Genomic DNA, 22,997 nt, shown 5'->3' with positions numbered 1-22,997 from the left:
GCCCACTCCCTCCAAAATGTGTTTTCTGGTTGTATCTCCTGTAGTGTCCCTCTGAGCAATGCAGGCTCCAACGTGCCAGTCCTGACTTTAGATCTGACAGCTTGCTTGAATACCTGGATTATGATAGTGCTCTGCTTATTCCTTGGGATCTTTTGGAGGCAACTCTCTTCACACTGTGATTTACACTAATATCTGAGTGTTAGACATGTGCATGATGAAAAAAATTCCTTGTGTTTAGTTTAGATTAGTTAATCTAGTTATTTAGTTTTGTTAAATTTGTTTGATTTGTTCAATTTGTATTCAGAATTCGTTTTATGTCTTTTTCAAATTTTCTTCAAACTTACAGTTTTTTTAGATTTGAAACACTTGAATCGATAAATTTTGAATCGGCCGAATCAAAAACTTTAGATTTTTTTTTTTCCGATTCGAATGTGGCAAAGTGAACAAACAAAAGAAAAATCTTCATTAAATGATTACAATGACGCTTTAAATCACCTTTGGCTTAACTAAACAGCATTATTTTGAAATGGTATGCTAATAACACACACAGGCTTTGATTTCAGAAACATGTTTACAATTCGAATTCTACTGGAATTCAATGTAAAATTCAATTCAAATTTCAGGAAATTCAAACCAATTTCGTTTCGTTATTCGGAGCATAAACTTTGTTTATACTGTAATTCGGGTATTTGGATATTTCCGAATCTTTGAATAATGAAAAATTTGTCCGAATATTTATTCGGAATGAAACGAACCGCACATATCTAGTGAGTATGTATTCTGTTATTAATTATTAAACTTTTGTCACAACCAACACCTTTTTGTGCCCTGTGCTTGTGTGGTTTTGGTTAAATAAACTGACATACCAGTGACATCACTGAAGTGCAACCTTTTGTGTTTGCTATGTTTTTTAGAAGCTGAAGTGACCAAAAACACTTATGCCGCGTACACACAGCCGGACTTGTGAACAGTCTAAACTCCGTCTGCATTTCCGACGGAGAGATTTAGAACATGTTCTATATCTGAGTCCATCGGAAATGTCGACAGAAAAAGTCTGATGGGGCATACACACGGTCGGAATGTCCGACCGAACGCTCCCATCAGACTTTTTCTGTCAGGAAAGTCCGGCCGTGTGTACACGGCATAACACACCAATTTTGATTCGGCAGCCTAGATTTTAACTCAGTGGGGCAAGTTTTGGGTGTGAAACTACCCAAGCAAATTTTTTTTTATTCATTCATCTCTGTTAAGGTTAGCCAACTACAGTGAATAACATTTGTGTTATTCCTGAAATTTTATTTTTGTAAAGTCACACTATGTTTGATAAGTCAGAAACAGCCCTTTGTTGGTAGGAAAATTTGCTCCAGGTCACCTACCATCAAATATGGCCAGGTAGTTTTCTTTCAGTGAATTGTATTACAAATTAATTTTTAAACCTGGTATAAATGCAGAATGTGCCTTTCACCCACTGATAACAGTCCCATTATTTATATTAGTTGTGACAGATCTCCCCTGGCATAATGCTTCCTATGAATATTTCATACACATACCAACTTTCATTGTTATGGGCTGACTGCAGAGTATTACTGTGGGTATTAAAAAAACTAATACATAAACAGATCCAAAGGTACTATCTGATGAGGTGGGTTTTGCACTCATGAGCATATTTAGTCAATGATGTCACCCAGGATCCCTGGCTGCTTGTTTAACTTACTACAGCACCTGAGGAATGATCATTGTGTGTGTGTGTGTGTGTGGGGTCGGTATCATCATTGTTACTGGTTGTTGGAGCATCACTCATTGTGATTGAGATGCTTGATCTACATCACTTAATGACATGATTAAAGTAGGATTTACATTGGAGATGGTGTCTATGTTTTTATTTACTATTTAACATATTTTTATGAATGAGTAACAAATGGTACTATTTTATATCCCTTACTCATTTACGTAGGGGGCTCTGGATATGTTGTGATGAGGCCTTTTTCCACATTATCAAGAAGAAAAGGTGCCTTACAGGGCAGGGCACCATGCTGTCCTCCCTTACATGTTACCCTCTCAATGTTTAAAGCATGTGGACTGGTATGGTGCATTTGGTCACAAGCTTACTGCCCCCCTTTTCTGGCTATCCAGGCTGCATGCTTGGATAATGGTCTTATTAGATTTTTAGGGAGGCCCAATGCTGTTTTTGTCATAAAGTATCAGTACATATTGTTTAAAATGTATATTGTCCTGTTAAGAAAAAAAATGGTGTCAGGTCCCTGTCAAAATCTATAACACACCATTATTCAAGAATACGGACTGTCTGGCCAGGAAAGGGGGCAGCAACATGTGCCCCCCTACATCCTGAACTATACCAGGCCACATTCCTGCCAATATTGAGAGGATACCTTGCAAAGGGGAAACTGCAAATTCACCCCACTGACAAGGCACCCTGTCCACATGTTGATGTGGACAAGAGCTTCATCCCTATTTCCTGGCCCAGGAGATGTGGAAATCTGTGGGGAACTTATTTAAATCAGGAAGGCCTCTTAAGAAAAAGAGGGCTCTCAGAATACAATAGAATAACACATGTATATGAGCTGTTGGTGCTGCACACCCCAAATCATCATACAAAATGGAAAATTCTCTCACTGGGTTTTTTAGCAGCCAAGAAAAATATTCAAATTTTTGGATTAAAATTCTTTTATTTTATCAAAAAGCAATTACAATTTCATAAAAGTTGTAAAAAAACGAGCTCTGGCATTTACATGAAAAGAACATTACCCATCAATCATGATAAAACTACACATTTATATGGAACCTATTATTTAGCATTTTACTGCAACGTGGTAATCCACGATACCCCTATGCGTTTCGACCCTTCTAATTATGGTCTTCTTCAAAGAGGGTTTTTTGTTCTATGGGGAGAAAGAAAAATACATTTTTCATATTTAATCATCATTTTATATTAAGCATTACATCTAGTCACATAATAGTAAATGCATGCAGGTAAAAAAAAACATTCAGCCTTTAGAACCACTTTAAGCATGACAAGTTTCAAATAGTCTGTCAGGGCTCTCAGGACAGAAAAGTATATCTGTTGTTAACAGGATCTACAGATTTTTCTGTTGCAATAGTAAAAGTACACAGGATTCATCGGGTCATTAATAGTAATCAGATACTGATAATTTCACTAAGAATCTATAAACTGACAGTGAGGCTGGTTAAACATTTTCCGTACGAAAAAAAAAAACAAATCTGGAAGCTCCTTTTGATGTTGTTAGTGATGCAAAACGGGATAGTAATAAGCAAAAATCCTCTATGATTGAATTCATTCAGAGGGTTGGGTTTGAAGAAACCCCTGTAGTTAAAATGTTCCACAACAGTAAAATCTGTCTGTATATACAATAAAGCATGCTGGTGGAATCCAAGGGGTTAATCCTCTGCATTGTGTAAAATGGCTGTTTGAGGCCATCTCCTCTGATCCTCCCCTTCTTCTACTGTCCCTAATCCATCTGCTGATAGAACAGAGCTGCACATGCCCAGTTTGGTGTGTATTGCTAGAGAGTTTTTTTCCTTAGGAGAGTGCATGTGATCAGCACAGGGCCAATCAGCACTGTTCAGACAGAGGGTCAGGAGTCATGAAGCCTCGTAGGACAATCAGGGGAGAATGAAAACTCCTCCTACAAGCTTTAACCAGTGCTCTGCTGGAAACTAATAGAAGTCACAAGACTGCTATATCAAAAGGGTTAAGGATTGGCACAAAGGTAAAAGCCAGTGTGTCACAGTGGTGCTGTAATTTATTAAAGGCTGGTATAGAAAGTAGTAAGGGCAATAAAAAAACAACTAGGAAACAAATTAAAAACCAGAGGAATGTCCAAAAAGTCCATACAAATCCATAAGAATCTGTTGGTTGTACACTCTATGGCAGCTCAATGGGCAAGTAAGAAGCAACTTGAAGAGGGCTAGGAGAAAGCACAATCTAAGTGTAGCATTAAGAATATTTAATAAAATCATACAAACAGATACCAACAAAAGTGAAGTAAAATTCAGCATGTGGCACTACAAATATCCCCATCCAAGGAGCGGTGTTTGCCGTCCTTGGCTTCACCACCTTCTACAAAGCGACAATGTTCACAGAATCTCTTCCATAGGGTGCGAATGTTCCTCCCCACATAAAATAGGCCACAGGGACAGGTGAGACAATATACCACAAACTCTGTGAAACAGTTGAAAAAACTTTTGACGGGTTACATTTTGACATGGGCTGTGAACTTTTGAACATGGGTGACATGTTTACATGTTAGGCACAATGTTTGCGACATTGAAACATGCCTAATATGGGGATGAGACATACGCTTTTAATAATGGACTTATCAGATTTTAGCTTACTGGGAGCCACTAAGCTTTTAACATTTCTAGCTCTCCTGTAGGCAAACTTAGGTTTGGATGACAAGGTGTTCTTAAGATGCGGGTCTTCCAGAAGGATAGACCAATGTTTAGCTATTACCTGTTCCATATTCTTACACTTTGAATGAAATTAGGTTATGAACCGGGGTTGTTGTCTCTCAGAATTCTGTGTTTCTCTAGGGACTTTGTCTGTACTGATTAAATAAGTGTTGAAAACCAACTCAATAAGTGGCTCAATCCTTTTCAGCAAATTTTTGTTTAAGGATGGCCCTTTGCTCAACATAATCTTTGTCACTAGTGCAATTCCTAGAGAACTGACTTTTAGGAATGTTGTTTATCCATCTGGGATGATAGCAACTATTGTAGTTCAAAAAGGAATTGCTAGCCATTGGTTTGGTATCATTTCTAGCCTGTATCTGACCTTCATGATGATAAAGCAAGAGATTCAAAAATGCTAATTCTGTGAAGCCGTGTACAGAGGTGAAGGACAAGCCATATGAGTTGGCATTACAGCGACTAAAAAATTCCAAAAAAGGTGGGCTCTGTGCCATCCCAGATGACAATAATGTCATTGATATATCTCCCATAAAATATAATATGGGAGATATAGGGATTATTTTGCCAGATGAGATTGGCTTCCCAGAGCCCCATGGTGAGGTTGGCATAGCTTGGGGCAAAATTTGCTCCCATGGACATGCCATTCACCTGTAAATAGAAATCACCATCAAAATGGAAATAGTTGTGCGTCAAGCAGAATTCAGTTGCCTCCACTATGAATTGTGCCTATTGAGGATTGAGCATAGGGTCATCCATTAAAAATGTGAAAAGGCTTGGAGACCTATTGAATGGGGATGGACATATACAAGGAGATGACATCCAATGAAGCCTACATGTAATTGGGGGTCCATGTGTAATTATGTGTTTTATTTGTTCTAAGAGGTGGGCTCCATCCCTTATGTATGAGGGAAGACTTTGGGCAAGCGGCTGGAGAAACTGATCTATGTATTGGTAAAATGGATTGGTGATGCTTTCAATTACTGTTGGTCTACCAGGTGGGTTATCCGGGTTTTTGTGTATTTTTGGTATATGATAAAAATAAGGTGTGGAGTAGAAATCTCTGTTGGAAAAAGCCAATTTTTGTTTAGTGATGATATCTGCCTCTTTTGCCCACTTAGTGAGATTGGTGGTTTCAATGATGAAAGCTGGCAGTGGGTCTACATGTAATTTTTGGTATGTAGCTACATCTGATAGTAATCAATGTGCTTCTTTCAGATAGCCTGCTCTCTTTTGGATTACTATGCCTCCACCCTTGTCTGTTGTTTTAATAATAAGATCATGGTTATTGGTAAGGTCTGTGAGGCCTTGTTGTTCATCACAGTGTAAGTTGGATTGTTTAGAGGCAACTGTTTTGGAGTTATTGCACATTTGTTTGATGTCAGAAAACACTACCTAATAGAAAGTCTGTAGGTACGGCCCCTTTGTATGTGTGGGAATAAATACTGATTTTGGTTTGAACCAGGTGTTTTGTACTGGAGGGGAAGTTGATGGGTGTTGAGTGAAAGCTGCCAAGTCCTCATTATCATCACTGATGTAAGGTTTCTCCAAGGGCTTTAAACCAATGGGATCAACTACAGTGGGGACATGAGCCTTGACAGGGAGGTTATCCAGGAGTGTAACTGGATTTTTTGAAGAATGGATATTAAAATAATGTTTTAATGTAAGGTTACGAATAAAGCTGTTTAAATCCTTGTATAATGTGAAAGGATTGTCAAGCCATCTTCGGGACAAATTTAAAGCCTTGATTAATGTAATGTGGTTTCAGAAGCTGATAGAATATGAGATGATAAATTGAAGATCTTTATTGTTTGTGACGTTTTACCCTTTTGTTTGTTTCTGTGACACCCCCCCCCCCACTTTCCCCTATGTCAAGCTAGCTTTTGGTTTTGGTGGTTTTGTGGGATAGCGGAAGGGAAGGCACTAAAAAAGCCGATGGATCTGTACAATTGGGGAGGGAGATGGATTCCCGAGGTGAACCAGGAGCAAGGGAGACTACAGATGGGCTAACAGGTATGGCCCTTGGAGACAAAATGGATGAAGAGATATGGGGTGGTGATTGAACTGTGGTTGTGGGATACAGAGGTCCACACTCTATATGATCTGAGATGGTGATCAACAAGGTCACTGAATCAGTAGGCGTCTCTGTAGGAATATGTACAGTATGTCCAAAAGGTGCACTGTGCCAACAGGTGCACAGACTGCTGGAGTGTTGACTCCTACAAGTTGTGGGTTTGTTGTGGATGTGGGAGGTGGCCTGTATCTATGCTTATTCATTCGATCCCTTTGGGTTTAGGAGTTAAGAAACAACCAGAATAGGGGGTGATGGACCTATTTTGAAACAGAGGGTGTGGGACATGGTATGTACAGGACATTGGAGCCTTGGCCGAGGTACTATGGTTGGATTTAGATGAGGCACCAGCATGAGGATGGAAACGATTGGGCTGAGGAGAACACTCTATAAGGGGAATGGGTCTAATGCCCGGATATAGGGGCGTGGGGTGCGGTGCAAATCGCACCTTTTTCCAGTTGAACACCCTATCAAAATTGTAGTCATCTTGGTCCCTACGTATTTTGCCACGTTTGGTAGTAAGTAACTGATCTTCATTCTTTTTGGTATGTTTCTTTAGGGTTTGAAGCCACACTATAGGCAGATGAAGCGTGTGGATGGCTAAGGAGGCTATTTTAAGTTTGAGTTGTTGGATGATAGTGAGATACTTTTGTTCTCGTTTCTGAATTATGGTTTGCATCCACTTGCGGGTGCAAAATTTGGATATTTGGGACCACTCCTTTTTCAATTCTAGCGAAAGAAATGGGCAAGTTTTGAGCACCTTAAGGCCTCGGGGGGAAAATACGGTGGGAAATATACAGATTTAAGGAGTATTTATCCCACCATTGGTGGTTGGTAGATATAGTGAGTAGCTCAATGTGCCTAAGCATGGTACTACACATCTTAAAAATATTAGAAGGAATGACATACTGGGGTATAAACAAATCTGATGGTAATAAGGCATATAATTCCTCCAGAATGTCATATTTGACCAATTATATTTGGTGTATTACCTCCATAACAAAAATTCAAAAAAACAAGAGCAAAGAAATATGTTATATCCTGTAATGGAACTGGTAAAGACTAAGCTGAAAGTGATAAGAATGCTGAATGACAGAAATTGGGTTGGTAGTCTGAAATATAATGGAAACTATATTAATTGAATACAAATAAAGACAATACTGCAATAGTATAAAATTTGGAACATTAGGTGTAGAATAAAAAATAAAAAATTGCAATTAATTATTACTAATGAAAAACAATACAAAAACAATGGCAATGCAACCGCAATAATAAATCAGCAATAACACATAAGCAAAACCTGATAGACAACACATGGAATACCACTGCAGCACAATATGGCTTCTTAGTTGATAGAACAATAGGGGTTAAGGATTGATGCAAACGTAAATGCCAGTGTGTCACAGGGGTGCTGTAAATTATTAAAGGCTGGTATAGAAAGTAGTAAGGGCAATATAAAATATATAAAAATATAAAAACAATTGGGAAACAAATTAAAAACCAGAGGAATGTCCAAAAAGTCCATAAGAATCCGATCTTGCTTGTCACCCAGGGACTGCCTGTATACAGTATGTAATATTTGTTTTTTGATTTTAGTTACACTTTATTTATTTACAACTAAAGGAACATCATCAGGATTCTCCAAACATAAGCAAATCTATTTCTGCTCTACAAATAGAAGATGGTTGAAAAGATGTTGTTTCATTTAGAGAGGAGGATTTAATTAACCGCTTCTATTTTCTCTATACATTATAGCTGCAGCAAACGGTAGCTAAAATGGTTAAACGAGAGAAGAACAAAAGAAAACTGCATTGATTTACTAAAGGAGTAGAGCACGTTCGCTATTCAAAGTGAATTTTCACTTAGTGCATGAGGCAAAGCTGTGTTGATTTCAATTATCTAATCATATGCACCCAAAACTATTTGTTTTCAATTTTCCTTTTATATGATCGGGTATTCTTTTCAAAATGGATTTTCCCTTAGTTTCACTAAACTGAACAAAAATTCACTTTGCAAAGTGAACATGATCTGCTTATTTTGTAAATCAACCACAGCATATAGATTGTTAAAGGCCTTCAAAGAATAAAAATATAAATTCCACCTTAGCTACAACTGGTGTGGAGCATTTTGCACCCTTATACAGTATATGGCACCACATTAATGCTATTAGTGATTCTCATATTTTTATATAAACATAAATGTATATATAAAACATAAATGCTTTGACTCCTAAACTGTAAACATTCTATTTAGGTTTGACCACTTTATCTCCAGAAGGTTTTATTTCTTTCATGACCAGGCCATGTTTTGCTATTTAGCACTGCTTTCTGCTATAAAACATATCCAATAGAAAAATTAAAAATTAAAAAATAAACGTCTTCATTAATTTTGGCCAAAATGTATTCTGCTACATGTCTTTGGTAACAAAAATCCCAATAAGTGTATATTGATTTTTTAAATTTTTTTTTATACTACTAATGGCGGTGATCAGCGACTTATAGTGGGACTGCAATAGTGCGGTCGGAAATCTGACACTAACTGATGCTGGGGAGGGAAACTGACTAACTGCCACTGACATCACCAGTGACATTATTACAGTGATCAGGGATAATATTATACACTGTCACTGTACTAATGGCTGAGAAGGGGTTAACATCTAGGGCGATCACGGGGTTAAATGTGTGCCTAACAATATATCTGTCGATCAATATCTTACTCTATTTTTATTTTGATTTTTGATTTTTGATTTCATTTCACTTTGTTTTTTCGATTTTCTTTTTTCTTTCTTACTCCTTAGTAAGACTTACTGCGTTTAATATCCAGCAAGCTGTCCAAAGTCGCCTTTCATCTCATGCGTTGCTAATATACTGCTTTTAGTAAGTATTTACAATTCAAGACTTTTCTCTTTCTGGCTGGAAGATGTTTAGAGCCAGACTTCCTTTCTTTTGATTATTTATCATTTTCCCCGCATCTCTCTTATAAATGCAATTTTACTGTTTTATAGTCTCACCTTTCTGTCCTCTGTGACTGCACTTTGAAGACTTCCCGTGGCAGGCCTATGGGAGTGTGGACTTAGGTGTTGGTTATTTCTGGTTGGAAGCTGTTGCAGGGTAAGCGACTTAGTCGTGGTGTTTGATATAATACTATGCTCTCACCATAACATACTTGTCTATATACATTATTTTTTGATATTTTGTTAATTCATTGTTTTTTCTGTCTCTGTCTTTTCTTGTATAGTTTCTCACGTTATCTGTGTTTCCATTCGCACATCCCCTGAAGAAGCAATCAGCGAAACATGTCAGGCTAATGTGCAATGTATCTATTCCATATGAACATGCTCTTTGCGACCACCATACTATTATTGTGAATATTTTTTCTTGTATTTTTTAACCCTGAATCTGTTATAATAAAATATTAGTTATATAGTTTTTAAACAATAACGTTTTCTGGATTTTCTTGGCACCATAAAAATCCCTGTTACCCCTCTACCTAGATTTACTTATACATTTGGGATGAGGTGCCATTTGATTGGAGGTTTCACCATTAATCAGACCAACTTTGTGTCTTTTGTGCCTAACAATGTGTAATGTGTGTATTATGTGCTGCTTTTACTAATAGATCTCTTTGTTCCAGAGAGATTGTTCCCCCTGTACAGAGCCCTGTGTTAATTGTCAACACAGGGCGCTGGGCTCTGATTGGACACAGTCAATCAGCAGGTCCCAGCCATGAATCATTGGCTAGGACTTGCTGACAGACTCCTGCTGTGTACAATCACAGCGGGTGTTGGCACGCGTGCACCCTAAACCCAGAAGCAAGCAGCAACGTATGGGTATGTCGCTTTGCCTGAATGGGTTTGCCTCTCCACAGTACATTGCAGGCGGGCAGTCCGGAAGCAGTTAGACTATTTAGGGCCAGTTCATACCAGGGTATGGTGTAGGAAAGGCACGTTTCCGTTAACAGCACCTAAGTGCTTTTGTGGGCACCAGATCGCATAATACCACAGTACAATGTGATTTAGTGCAGTGGGTTTTTGCGAAACAGTGAGATTTCAGCCAAATCAAATGAATGGGCTAAAAATTGCACTGCACAGGAATCACACGGGATTCTGGTGTGAACTGGCCCTTAAAGTAAACCTGCTAGCTGAAATCTTTTTAAAGGCAACAGTTGACTGTCTGTTATGCTAACCCACCAGTGTAATACTTTCTGAGGCCACTGATTTAAAATGAAAATCAGGTCAGTAGTTGAGCCTGCTGCACACATTTATGTTTTAACACCTGCATTGGAATGTGTTAAAACACATGAGCAATAAATGGAAATTTTGTTGATAAAGCCTGTTCACATCTGTGTGCTGCAAAGCAGTGCATTTTGAAAAGTCCAGTGTTTGTTCCCATTTCATGTTTTTTTTTAGGACCATGTATGATGCATTTTGCATGCATTTTCTTCTGTTCTCCACCTCCTGGTAACAAGTCACCTCCCTTGGATACTTTCCATGTGCTCACTCACAGCAGAGCAAGATGGTTGCAAGGGAGGGATTCTTTGATGCAGAAATGCTGATTAGGGAGGTTTGCAGCCTCTGTCTGCTCTACGTTACGTGTAAAGTGTAGGGTGACTGAACATATAGGAAGGGACAGTTTTGCATATTAAGCAAAAACAAACTTTCTTTGAAAACAAAGAAGCTTCTGAGGAAGTTTCCCGGGATGTAAATCTGGTAGCCGGATCCTCTCAAGTCACCTGTCGGGAGAATGATATTGACTATAGGATGATGAATTTGATGCAGCTGCCAGCTACTTCACTTACGTGCTTCATTTTCAAGTTGGTAAAATGTGAGTGCAATTCTGTGTTTTACAATAAATAGCAATATATACAGAGAGCACTAGATGTTCTTTATCTTTATTTGTGAGTTTATGAACCATCTGGGAGAAGCAAGGAGATGGTGTACTGACCATAAGGAAGGAATTGCTGGTTTATCCTCCATTGCGGTGTCTCTATTAAGAGCAGATGATGCTACACTATGTGAGCTATATTTGACCTCCTGTGATTTAAGAGCATCTGAGGGTAAGTGCCATTTGCTACACAAGGGTGCAGGACACAATAAGTTGGCGATTGCCTAAGAAGAGGACATGATTTATATCAATTTATATTTTCTATGTGAAATTGGTGCACTGTTTATGTTTGGATCAATGGACTTCTCACAGTAAAAATCATTTTTTTAAATTATTTTTAAAAGATAAGTTCACCCTTTGTAAAAAAGAAATAATAATAATAATAATGAGAAGAAGAAAAGCAAATTATTTTGCAGGTAAAAAAAAATGTGCATTTAATATTTTCTTATTTTTTTTTTTTTAATGCAGCCTGTAAAGCATTGCACCCGCGATCGACAATGCCAGGATCCTGCAGACTCTCAGTCAGCTGTCTGCTCGTACCTCCCACACAGGCAGACAGTTACTAAATTCCAGGAAGAATCAATAAACTATGAGAGTGCTCACCAGTTTATTGAGAACTACAAGCCATCTGCCACGGTTGATGATGGTAATTGTAGTTCATTCATTCACAGAACTCGCTGTTTTTAAATTGTGATTGAAGGTAGGGGGAGAGGATTCAACATTGTCACAATGATTGATCGGTGGGCCGGGGGGTTCCGGCAGGTGCATTATTGTAACATGTTGCACCCTAAATATGGGTGTAACATGTTACCAAGGTGAACTTATGCTTTAAGGCACTTATTGATGATCACAAACTATATACTGTATATTGGATTTTTTTTTTGTTATTGTGTATATATTTTTTTGGCAATGAATTGTGCATGATTATTAAGTAATTAGCATTTTTTATTAATTTGTTAGTATTTGTTTACAAGGTGGAGCCCTGTACTGTTAAATGATTTTGATTTTTTTGCTGTATCACCACCTTCTTCCAAGTCCTTTTAGCTCGGATTCAACAAGGAATCTGATCACGGATCCCTTGTTGAATAGAGCAGACAAAGCAAGTGTGAAAGGGCCTTTAAGAGCACAAGAAGCTTCAATAACATTGGAATTTAGGCAAGATCAGCAGATATTTTTCTGCATAATTTTACCTAACCTAAAAAGAAAACTAATGCAGTTACCAAATCTAAGGACTTGTAAGTTGCAATATATTAATTTTTTTGTTCTTGGGTTTAGATATAATTTAATATTTGTATTGACTGAACAGAAAGGGGATCTAAAGGGCCTCTTTATCAGACAAAGGGTAACAACAAGAAAGATGCACATAAACCTCAATTTCTTTTCGGCGTCATCATTTGGAACACTACTAACGTATGGTCTACATCAGTGCAGAGTCAATATTTAAAGTAAGGCCCTTAAGCCCTTTTGGGGTCTCTTTTGGATAACTTTTTGGCCAAAGTTACATGGCTCTGGACCATATCACATGCACCATAAACCGGTATACGCCATTCGTTGCATGACACGTATCATTCAAGGAATGTTCATTTTTAGTTTTGAAAATGACCAAAGGACCTGCATGTATTCCTTTTCCCTGCTAAACAAATAATACAAAAGTTTGCTCTTTTCTAAATCCAAGCAATGTTAACTGTTTTGTATATCTCTCCCTATAAACACCCTGTGACTTTACTCCCTCCCTTTCAGCATTTTTGTTAGATTAATCTTTGTTGTTGTCTTCAGCTGTTTTTTCCTCACTTGCCATCTGCTTTTCTTCTCTTTCCAACTACATTATTTTTGCTTTACTGCTTATTCATTGCACTAATGCTACTATATTCTTTTGCATGCTGTCCACTAGAAACAAAATGGAGATTTCATGTTCTTTTATTTTTCTGCCAATAAAAAGTCATCTGTTTTACTACTATAATGTGCTATGTATGAGAAATATTTACTGGACAAATTCTGAAAAAAACTAGCAAGCAGTATTAAGCAATCTCTTAAACATAGCAAAAATTATTTTATTGCTGATAAGAAAAAAAGAACCACAAGATTCTGAAAATACTGTTCCGATGTATTGCTTGTTTCTTTGCCAAAATTTAAAACTGAACTCAAGGCAGATAAACAAAACACCAACTTATGAATGTATGCTTTTATTAACCACTTGCCTACTGGGCACTTAAACCCTCCTCCTGCCCAAACCAATTTTCAGCTTTCAGTGCTCTCACATTTTGAATGACAATTACTCAGTCATGTAATACTGTACCCAAATGAATTTTTTGTCCTTTTTTTCACACAAATAGAGCTTTCTTTTGGTGGTATTTGATCACCTCTGGGTTTTTTATTTTTTGCGCTATAAATGAAAAAAGACCAAAAATTTTGAAAAAAAACGCAATTTACGTGTAAATTAAAATTTTGCAAATTATTAATTTTTCTTCATAAATTTTGACCACAATTTATACTGCTACATATCTTTGGTAAAAATAACCCAAATTAGTGGACATTATTTGGTCTGAGAGAGTTTACAAGCTGTGGTGCATATCATAAAAAAATTGATCACACCTGATGTACTGGTGGCCTAACTCATTTCTTGCAACCCGAACAAGCCAGAAAAGTACAAATACCCCCCAAATGACCCCTTTTTTTGAAAGTAGACATTCCAAGGTATTTAGTAAGATGCATGGTGAGGTTTTTGATGTTGTCATTTTTTCCCACAATTCTTTGCAAAATAAAGATTTTTTTTCTTTTTTTTCCCACAAAATTGTCATTATAATAGGTTATTTCTCTCACATGGCATGTGTATATTACAAATAACGCCCCAAAATACATTCTGCTACTCATCCCGAGTATGGTGATACCACATGTGTGGGACTTTTTCACAGCCTGGCCACATAGAGAGGCCCAACATGCAGGGAGCACCATCAGGTGTTCTAGGAGCATAAATTACACATCTAACTTGTTGACTACCTATTACACTTTTGAAGGCCCTGGAACACCAGGACAATTATACGTGACACTGATGTGAGTACACAGAGTACCTTAACCTTTCCTGGGCTCACTGTCTCAAATGCACAGCTGCCTTCTTAGCTTAACTCTGTGCACATCCAGTTCCAACCCAGGGCTCTCTGGTCACACTCAGGGCACACAAGAAGGATAGTCTCTTACTGGGCCAGAGGCTCTGCCCATGGGTCTGAGTCTCCAGATGGTGGTCTCTCTCTTCCTCTCTTGCAGTAGCAACATAGTAAGTAGCTATCTTAGCATGGATCACACTACAACATGGCTCAGTACTCACAACTCCTTGCAGCATTTAGTCCAGGAGCACTTGTCCCAGCACAGCAGCTGATATGCCAGTGTCTCCTTGTAAAAAGGCTCTCAGGTCTGGCCAACATTACAACAGTTTCTTCCTAGCCCTCTGTAAACAGGCTCCCAGCTCTGCCTGCACTCAGTCTCTCCTACTCAAGTAGATGTCCTGGGCTCTCCAGCATGTAGGCCAGGCACAACATGGCTCCTCAGCAGAAAAAAAGAGGTGGTAGGGATGGGACACTCCCCAGGTAAGTTTTTGTTAGGCTTCTAGGCTGACAGTTCATGCCCCTTGGCAGCATTGGCAGCCAATCACAGCTCATTCCAGCTTCTTCCTCCCTCCAGGTACCACTCAAACAGGGAGAAAAGAATAATAAATACCCCTGTGGATCTTTATTTTGCCAAAGCTGCTGGGCTAGATTTAAAGAGCTCGGCGCAACACTATCAAAACTGGTACACACTGTACTCCAAGGTGTCTTGTACAGAGACTGGGGATCCCCTGATCAACTTTTCACATCTTCCAAAATTTTTGCAGATTAATATCAGTTTGAGAGCCCTTTACTAAGAAGTGGGTCATATCCATTGTAGATTCAGCAGTGTCCCCTCTTAAAGCAACATTCCTGTCAAGGATGTATCAGTGTTTAAAATGGCATTTACAAACATTTGTAAGCTCTTTCCCAATCCTTTTCACTAGCAGGACCTGCTTTACAGCCTGCCATGGCTGTGATATTAAGCTATAAAATCTTAGGAAATTACCTAGATTCATGTTAAAGGATCCAACATCTATTCACACAGATGATTTATTCATAGAGTTCCTAACACTTAATCCCACAACCTTGTACTTTTGGGCAAACTGTTTGGTTGATATCCCCTATCTTATTTCTTGTATGACTCTGCTATCAGTAAAAACATGGATAACCCTTTGGTTAAAATGTTAAACTGCTCAGCAGCTTTGCTATTAAACATGTTACAGGGCTAAGGCTAGACCACAATCTGGGAATTTTTCCCCCCTTCCCCTTCTGAGGCCAAGAAGAGTTCCTTTCAATACTTCAAGCCCAAGCCCAAAGAAGAAGCCCATTTCAATCACAAACATTGGGCCCCCAAATCCCCCAAACCTGCTGACAAGTACACCTCAGCACAAAGAGACAACCTACTTTCCAAAGTGAGAGGGTCGAGGACTCCTGGTCAGAAAACACCTTAGATGCTTGGGTAATAGATGTGGTTTTAAGGAATATTGCTCTCTGTTCCCTGTCCATTATATGTTTCCAAACTGTCAGTGTTTCTTTACAGACCTTCATGGTGCTCTTGCTGGTTATTTGACTCAATAAGTTATAGCCATAGTTCGAACAGCAGAAAGGTTCAGGTTTTTTACGCTAACTTTTTCACAATTTCCCAACCAAAAGGGGGTGCCAGCCCATCTTGGGTCTGAAGGTCTTGAATGTTTCTATTTGGATCTAAAAATTTTGCATGGAATCCATCAGGGTAATAATAGCCTCCCTTCATCAGAGAAACTTTTTAGCATCAGTGGACATCTAGGATGCCTAATTGCATGTCCCCATCTTTCCAGCGTATTAACACTACCTTTGTTTTCTATGTGCACTCAAAACTACCATTTAGTCTGTCTTCCACATTCCAAATGTGTTCACCAAGGTACTGGCCCGCTGTCATGAATATGCAGTAGTGTTTCATGCCCTGACTGTCTGCTTACATGTCTGGTCGGTGTATCAGCTTAAGCCCCAGTTCAAACAGGGGCGACTTGTCAGGCGACCTAGCCGCCTGACAGGTCACATACCGTTCTGTACTACGGAACCGTTGTAATAGGAGCGACGCAAGTCGCTCCGACTTAGAAAAAGGTTCCTGTACTATTTTTGTGGCGACTTGCATTGACTTCTATACAGGCCTGCAAGTCGTGTTGCCCCTGTGTGAACCGGCAGTTAGGGACCGTGCTCTCACACCTGTGTGTTTAGGTAATCTTCTCTCAGGATGGCTCCACAACAGCCTTTAACAGTAAACACTATTTAACCCCACGCACTGCAAGCCAGCCTTGCCTGAGCAACAATTGTGTGAAGGCTTCCCTGAGTGATTCTTGCCGTGTGCTCTACGTTTGATTCTGTGTACCAACTTTGGCATGTTCTGACCGCCCCTGTCAGCTTTTTGCTCTGACCTTTGACATGTTCTCCTGACAATCCCTGTCTGCTTGTTGCCCTGACCTTTGGCTTGTCCTTCTGACTATTCTTAGTCGCCCTGGACTGCTGCTTCCTCTCCATCCACAAGAGCCAGCCAAAAGCGTGGGCTGGGAGACCCAGGGAGCTGCGACCTGGAGTCAGCTGCAGCCAAGTCCATCTTCACCATTAGAGGCTCTGGTAAAAATCTGCTGGCTCTTAGACTCCACACCTTGGGGAATCTTACACTCTAGCTCCCTGTCTAGGACTGTGGCTGCGACCCTGAGTATCCGCTTCACAGAACCATCGACCCTCAGCAGTCAGCCATTGAGTCCACAACCTCCGCTGTGCACTCCTAGTCACTTGGCCTCGCAGGTGACCTGACACCCACCCTAACCCTGCTATGTTCCCAAGCTATTCCCATCATGGGATATCTAGAGAACCTATTGAAAGAACAGTCGGCACAGATTCTGACCAAGAATGTGAGGTGAACACGCCAAACCTTAAAAAGGTTTGGTTGAATTCTAAAACTTCAGAAATCCTCACTGGAACTTACGCATAAATTAGAGGACCCGGGCCTCATCCTGAAATATGGCTGAAATCAGAGTTTTTCACCACCAAAAAAACTGAGCCAGCTGCCGATCCAGGTTTTTGAGTGGATCCCAACTGGAAAGTTGGGATCGATCCAGCACCTAGATCGACTGAGTTACGTCAGCTGACAGCAGAACATAGACTGATGTCAGCTGAAAACAGGTCACAGGAGTGCAGAATGAACTGCAATCCTGTGATCCACCATAGGAGAAATAGGGCCGCAAAAGCTTTGGCCCTACTTCTCCTTTAGGGCCCCTTTCACACTGATCCGCTGTGGTTTTGGTGCATGTAGGACTTCTGGTGTGCTTTCAGAAAATGCACCAAATCGCCTAATCTAACTGTCGTCTATAGCAGGTAAACCAAGTGAAAACTGTAGGTACATTGCGCTGCAGGGACAGCCTAGGCTAAACTGGGTGGGCTTTCTGATCACTGGGCTTTTCAACAATCATAAAACACATTGGGATTGATTTATTAAAACTGAAGAGTGCAAAATCTGGTGCAGCTGCGCATGGTAGCCAATCAGCTTCTAACTTCAGCTTGTTCAATTAGGCTTTGACTAAAATACCTGGAAGCTGATTGGTTTCTCTGCAGAGCTGCACTAGATTTTGCACTCTCTAGTTTTAATAAATCAACCCCATTATGTGCATTTTTTGCAAGATCTGTTAACTTCGATAGGACATACTCCATGATCTATACTCTTTATTTTATTCAGACCTTACAGGTATTAATACATGAGTTTGATTTACTAAAGGAATGGAGGCTATTTACTAAGTAAAGTACATTTTTATTTTGCATAATAATTTTAGCTTAGCAAATGAGCTGAAGCTGTGTTCATTCTGAATGCAGTAATGTGCAAGAAAAAAAAAAAACAGGATCTTGGCTTGCACATTATTGGTTGGAATTGGGCAGCCTCACCCCATTAAAACAGCTAAATAAACAATCTCTTTGCAAAATCAACATGCTTTTTACTATTGTAACGTGTGCTATTCCTTTAGTAAATTACTAAAGTTTCATTTTACTGACTTCAGTGGACATAACAAACAGAAAGTCTGTTTCTGTGTACATCCTTCAGTTTTTGGTCCAGAACTGACAAAGAATGTAAGATTTGTGTATCTGCAATCTGTATGAAGATCCATTACTCCCATGAGAAAAATTAAAGTAATACGTGTTCTACTTTACTCCCTTTGTTCCTGATATTACAGTCTTGAGGATAAAGGTTTTGTTACTGCATGTTAATGGGTGATCTATATGCCAGCCAGCGTTTTTTTCTGGTGAAGGGAGAGAAGAAAACATTTGTGTGCACATAACCCTAGAATGGTCATTGTCCAGTTGCAGTTATGCTGTTTAGGACAGATTGGTTTTACCATATATAATGATCAAGCTAAACTCTTTTAAAATTGAAAAAAAAAAATTCAGAAAATTGAAATAGATGGTTGACATATCTGTATAAATTCTGCAAATTCATAATTTATCCATACTATTTAACCGCTTCCGGACCAGTCGCTGCAGTTTTACTGCGGCAGGCTGGCTCCCCTGCGCGAAATCACGTTACTGTACGTGATCTCGTGGGGTCCGGATAGCAGGCGCCCGCTGCACAGCGGGGGGGGGGCGATGCTCGTGGCCAACGGTTGCGATGACCGCCGGCCACGGGCGATCGTGACCAGGAGACACAGAACAGGGACGAGTATGTGTAAACACACACTTCCCTGTTCTGTTCTATTAGCTAGGAACCACGATCTGTCACTTCCAGTAATTAGTCCCTCCCCCTTCAGTTAGAATCACCTGCCAGGAAACACAGTTAACCCCTTCACTGCCAGTGACATTTTTACATTAATCAATGCAATTTTAATCGCACTGATCACTGTATTAATGCCAATGGTTCCAAAAATGTGTCAAAATTGTCCGATGTGTCCGCCATAATGGCGCAGTCACGATAAAAATCAGATCACCGCCATTACTAGTAAAAAAATAATAATAATAAAAATGCTATAAATCTATCTTCTATTTTGTAGACGCTATAACTTTTGCGCAAAGCAATCAATATACACTTATTCTGATAAAAAAAAAAAACTATCCCTCAAATTCCCAGTGATCACTTTTTATCTATGTATGGTGTTTTACTTCAATAAAATCCCATTTGTTTGATCTACACCATGTGGAGCCCCCCTTTTTCTTTTTCACGCTGAACCATCACCTCCGGATCATCCCTCCTTTGGAGACTGGGAATTTGAGGGATAGTCGTTCAACTCCTGTTCGTGTCCATCATCATCCATTGGGGCTTGCGGCCTACAAGACATCACTTGGTCTGGATACCACGGGAGATCCTGCCTATGCCTTTCTGACACACTGCCATACGGTATGTGCATCCTACGGATCCACTAAGGGTACCCTCTCATTCCCTATTGATTATCTATACGTCTCCTGATGTCCACTGGCATCTTTCAACTTGAAGAGATATCCCTCTAACACAGACTTTTTACTTTGCTGTTCCATATTTCACATGGGACATTTGATTATAATTTGATGCTCTCACATCTGCAAGGGTGTTTATTTTAGATTTACATGCTTAATATCACATGTTAGACACGTTTAGCGCTGCACTTTTTGTTGTTATTTCTCATTGAACTTGCTTTGTTTGTGTGCTAGCTGCTTTTGTTGTTTTGTTGCTTCTCACATTGTGGGTTTAGCGCAGCATTTTCATTTTCTATTGTTCAATGACAGACTGTTGGCAGTAAATCCGACCGTGTGTATGCTCCATCGGACAATTGTTGTCGGATTTTCCGCGGACAAATGTTGGATAGCAGGTTTTCAAATTTTCCGCGGAAAAATGTGTGTTGTCGTATTTTCCGAGCATGTGTACACAAGTCCGTTGGACAAAAGTCCAAAGTACAAACATGCATGCTCGAAAGCAAGGACGAGCCAGAAGTGGTTGGTCTTGTAAACTAGCATTCGTAATTAAGGATGAGCTCCAGCGTGTTCGCAAGCTGCACGTGCCGAGCCTGCCAGGAAGTCGGCACGGCGCTGCGCTAATCACAGGCAGTGAGACATTTCCCGATCTCTGCAGCCGCACATCGGGAAATGCCTCACTGCTTGTGATTAGCACTGTGCAGTGCTGACTTCCTGGCGGGCTCGGCACATGCAGCTTGCGAACACGCCAAATCTCATCCTTATTCATAATGGAGAACCATACACTATACAATTTTCTTATTCGATTTACTTTAGATTTACCTTCAACTATGTAGTGCAAGGGCTTGCCAGATTGCATACAAATTGAAAGGGTTTAGGTTTGATCTCATATTATATGGTTTTGGTAAATCTTAAGGAAAGTTGAACAAGAAAATTGTATAGTGTATAGCCAGCCTAAAGCCTCGTACGCATGCTCAGCTTTTCTGACAACCGTTCGTCTGTTTTTTGTTGCATGCTGGTCTCATGTCGAAAGTGAAGAGGTTACTCACCATATGAGAATTCTCGTACGACAGAATACAACTTCAGAAGTGACGTCATGTGTTGAATAGTTTTGTATGTGTTCTTTCATTTCTGAGCATGCTATTACGATTTTTTTCGGACGAAAACCATACTCTTTAAACGAGAATCGGCCGTTGATTTCACGTACAACAAAAATTTTATAGTCTGCACATCCAGCTTTTGTCGGACAAAAAATCGGAATCGGCTGTGGAAATCGGCAGATCGTTCGTCGGACAAATTTTTACTTCTGATTTTCGTATCGTGTGTACGGGCCTTAAGGATGGGTAAATGTTACAGGATAAGGAATGTTTGTTATAAAGTAAGTGAATGATTTCTTCATGAATCTAATGAGAATCTTTGGGTAAGTTTCAGGTAAATCTGTGCATGTAGCATATTGACCATTCAGCTGGTTGCAGCAGTGATGTGATTTGGGTAGAGGTCACTGCCTGTGGTCTTGGTAAGACACCTACCTAGGTGGAATCTATCAGGCTTGGTGATAAACCTCTATGTTCAAATTTACTGGTGGATGAGCACTTTCAAATAAAGATAATATTTTATTATTTGTTTTGTAGTTTTGGTGCTTAAGCATGTAAATCTGTCAAACTGGATATAGGTAGCCACATATCAAATGTATGTGGGTCATGTGTATACTATAATAGGTAGTATTTTTTTTCTTTTTAAATATTCAGAAATTCCTTTGTCTTTGGTTATACCTAAATATTTTCTTTCTGAAAAGAACACGTTTAAAAGTGACACCAGATGTTTTCCCTAGAAGCGACCATCTAAGAATGACTTTCAGCTCCCTGAGATAAAAGAAAAAAATGCAAGATTTTTTTCTAATGAGCTTTTGAGTCTTATTTAATTTTTTACAGAATCAGACCCACGGGCTGATTTTGTTTAGAGGTAATCTTGCAAAGGGATTGTGCAACCCACAGTGAAATGCATGTTCTAAAGAATTGCAGGAAAAAAATAGCAAGAAATCTGTTGTGTCTTAAGGCAATTTTAAAGGGAAACATTAGGGATGGTAGGTAGGAGCACTAAAATCGGAATAAACATACCTGTCTGCCATAATAAAGAGATTCGGTAGCACTCCAGTTCTAAGTCACGTGAACTAATTCCATGAATGCAGTGTATTAAGACTTTGCTGACATCAGCATGCACTTTGCAGAGTTGCTGTAGTTCATGCAACTCAAAGCAAAGCTCTGTGGGATCTCCTTGTTACAGAAGACAGATATGTTTCTGCTGATTCTAAAACTTTAAACCTTACTCCATAATCATTAAGGGGGAACATAAGCTTTCTTTAAGCTTAGATTTTATTGTGAGATCTTCTTATGTATAGTTTAGGTAAGTATCAAAAAAGTAATGTATAGGTATCATCCGTTACCTAAATGCCATGTCAATTTCTAACGTGAAAAACAAAAGTAATGGTGAAGATGGGGCATGCAGTGTTCTATGGCCTTCTGTGCCTACTCAAATTAGAGTGAGTTGAAAATTATGGAATATGTTGCAGTTTTATGTTAGCTTACTATCATGATATATTTGTTGAATTGATGATGGTAATAAGTTACAGTCTTATTTAAAACTTACTAGCATGATATATTTGTAGAAGTAATTATAGTATATATGATTAGCCAGTTTGGAAAAGAGGATAAGAAGGAAGAAGGAGAGAAGGTAGAGAAATTTGGAAAAAATGGACTTTGACTTAGAGTTATGACAGCCAGGGCCGAGACAATGGGTGGGCAGAAAGGACGACTGCCTTGAGCGCCATGTGTATTGTAGGGATGGGGGGCTGTAAGTTCCTTCAACTTTAAGGCCAACAGGAGTAGTGACAGTGGCATCACTACTTCTGTCAGCCCATTGCTGGAGGAAGAGAAAGCTGGGAGGAGGTGCAGGCTGTGCTCTCTCTCCCCTCCTCCTCCTCCTCATAAGCTCACACATAATGGAGGGGGGGGCGCAATTTGCCATCTTTGCCCTGGGCACTGGATGATCTTGTCCCAGCATGATGACAGCCATCCTGCACACAAACAGAAACAAAACATTGTAGCTACT

At 39.4% G+C, this 22,997-nt stretch overlaps 1 long non-coding RNA gene across 2 annotated transcripts in view; it reads left to right on the top strand.

Annotated features, from left to right (window-relative positions):
• LOC141144665 (uncharacterized) overlaps positions 1-22,997 on the top strand; it is a 179,548-nt gene that overhangs the window by 5,179 nt on the left and 151,372 nt on the right. The gene's annotated exons all lie outside the window — the stretch shown is intronic.

The sequence above is a fragment of the Aquarana catesbeiana genome, linkage group LG05 (assembly GCF_042186555.1).
Source record: "Aquarana catesbeiana isolate 2022-GZ linkage group LG05, ASM4218655v1, whole genome shotgun sequence".
In the NCBI taxonomy this organism is placed as follows: Eukaryota; Metazoa; Chordata; class Amphibia; order Anura; family Ranidae; genus Aquarana; species Aquarana catesbeiana.
This window is presented reverse-complemented; position numbering and strand designations above follow the sequence as displayed.